The sequence below is a fragment of the Mus caroli genome, chromosome 6 (assembly GCF_900094665.2).
Source record: "Mus caroli chromosome 6, CAROLI_EIJ_v1.1, whole genome shotgun sequence".
In the NCBI taxonomy this organism is placed as follows: domain Eukaryota; kingdom Metazoa; phylum Chordata; class Mammalia; order Rodentia; family Muridae; genus Mus; species Mus caroli.
Window position 1 is genome coordinate 128465441 of NC_034575.1, and position 2775 is coordinate 128468215.

A 2775-nucleotide genomic window follows, 5' to 3' on the forward strand; every position below is an offset into this window, starting at 1 on the left:
CTTTCTATGCGTTTAAACCTGTGTCCAAGTCTTCTCTGATGAATATCCCATAACACTTCCTTCTTTTTATAATTTACATATTTATTAGAAAGCTCTGGTGGTATGCCTTTCCGGAATCAAGATACTAAGTTCCAACTTCTGAACAAAGTTCTACCTTGTTCAAAAGTGGGCTATGAAATGTCCATGTATTTTATACATTTTCATTTCCCCTTTACTTCATTGTTGTGAAGAAATAAGCCCTCTCAGGTTGTTTTTTTTACAGCTTGATTCATCGTTTAACATGCCATCTGTCTCTTTGAGTTTCCATTTGCATGAAATTTATGTGTCTTTCCAGTTCTTGTATTTCAAACTTGGTGTGCCAATAAATCTAAACATGTTTCATTTAATTTTATTTTTGTAGCCATCCTATGCTAAATTTTTCTTTTCATTAAATTATTCAGCCATATAATGTTTTTAATAGAGAATTTAATCTACTCAAATTTAATAATAATCAATATTATCTTTATAACATATTTATATATAATATATGTTATATAATATTATGTACTAATTAAATTTGTATTTGTTACATATTCATATATACTATTTATTATATATTAAAAGATTAATATTTATATATTAATTTAATATAAAATAAAAATAAATTATTAGGAACATTTTATGTCAGAAAAGCAAGCATAGACCAGCATATTTTTAAGAAATAGAATTTGGGGGGCTGGTGAGATGGCTCAATGTGTAAGAGCACCCTACTGCTCTTTCGAAGGTCTGGAGTTCAAATCCCAGCAACATGGTGGTTCACATCCATCTGTAATGAGATCTGACTCCCTCTTCTGGAGTGTCTGAAGACAGCTACAGTGTACTTACATATAATAAATAAATACATCTTAAAAAAAAAGAAATAGAATTTGGAANATTTCCATTTCACAGATGAGAAATAATTACAGGGGGGGGGGTGGCTGACATGACATGAGCATTTGTATTGAGATCCAGATGTGCCTTTTCTTCTGCTTTCAGCTGCTTCCCCTTGTTTCTGATTTATACTGCACTGCATTTCTCATCAAGCTATGTATGTATGAACTGCTATTTAATTTTACATGGTTACAGTGTCACTTGCACTGAGCATTGACAATTAGTATTTCTTATAAAATTCTTTTAACAGTCTCAAAAAGTAGAAACAATTAATGATTCAAAAGCAGATTTCAAATAAAGGAAAACATACCCTTTTCTTTCTATGTTCTGTGTTCCAAGAACAATGATCAAAAATTGCTAGTTAACAGAATAGAACAAAGATAAATGAACAAACCTCAGCCCCAGCACCCATATGGTGGCTAACCATCTGTAACTCCAGTTCCAGGGGGATCCAATGCAACCAAAGATTCAGTGGGAACTTCAGGTCACCAATGGTACTACATGAATTTGGTGCACAGACACACATGCTAGTAAAACACCTCTATGCCTAAAACAAAATATAATACATAAAAATGGACCAAGTAAAATATTATCTCTAAAACTTCCCAGACAAATATAGTCTATACCTTCATTTATTTACTTAAAACATTAACCTGCTTTGCAAAGTTTTCAGAGCTAGTTAAAAATTGGATAACCCTAAAGATATAATATTTTGTGCATGTAAACAAGGATCATGAAGAGTTAATCACAAAATATTATCATTCTCAATGTTGGGCATAGGAACACTGTACTAAGGCCACAACTTCCATTAATTCAAAACAATTGTTAGTGAAAGCACAATATTTGGAAAGAAGGTCTATAATTAAGGGATTATAGTGAAGGACATAACCTCATAGGAAAAATAGAGTTAAGGGTTGAGAGACATTACTTATTGGGTAATGGAAAGTAATGTGCCATTGTGGACTGGAGCAGGTCATGGCTAAAGGCCAATATATATGCTGGAAGAAGGAAAGGATGAAGGAAGAAGTTTAGGCTGAGGAAAATTATAATATGGTTCTCTCAGTGTGTCAGGTTAGCATTTGCCAACAAGGGTCTTCATTTTTATGAACACATTTTTTAAATGTAAGAAATCACCCTCATACGTATTTAATTAACAGAGAAGGATAAAAAGAAAAAAACGTCTAACAGACCACCACAATCTCACTACAGAACAGAAACCAATTAATAATTTGTCTATAATTTCACATATTTTCTTACACCAGTGTCTGATATATGTACACACACACACACACACACACACACACACACACACACATAGAATAAATATACTCATAGCAATATAATGAAAGAAATTCACTGGACATAAACAGATAAGTAAGTGGGTGACTAGACAGAAAGATTTTTTTTTTCATATCAAGTTAGTTTGGATATACTTTCACATTCATGATGGACTGAATTGGTTTTTGATGACTTGATTATGTTCTGTTGTATTTATGGTTCAGATTACTTAAACAGCAGGTTGTTTTTTTGTTGTTGTTTTTTTGTTTATTTTTTTGGTGAACAGGCATAAGGTTTATTTTCAAGGGGTATAAAGAGTAAGCAACAAGTTCCCAGATTCTTGATGTTAACCAGAATAGCTCTTTAAGGAAGGATTGTTCACCTCCCAAAAACTTAATAACGAGAGGTCAATGTCTACAGATCTCAAGCAGCTAGTTCTTCGTTGAAGTTCATAGCTAAACACAAATCCAGACTTAAATGTGCCTTCCACAGGGGTCTCTGGAGACTCCTGTCTTCACTATCATTCTCACTTCCTGTTGCAGAATTGTTTGGTCCTCTCCTCTCCTCTCCTCTCCTCTCCTCTCCTCT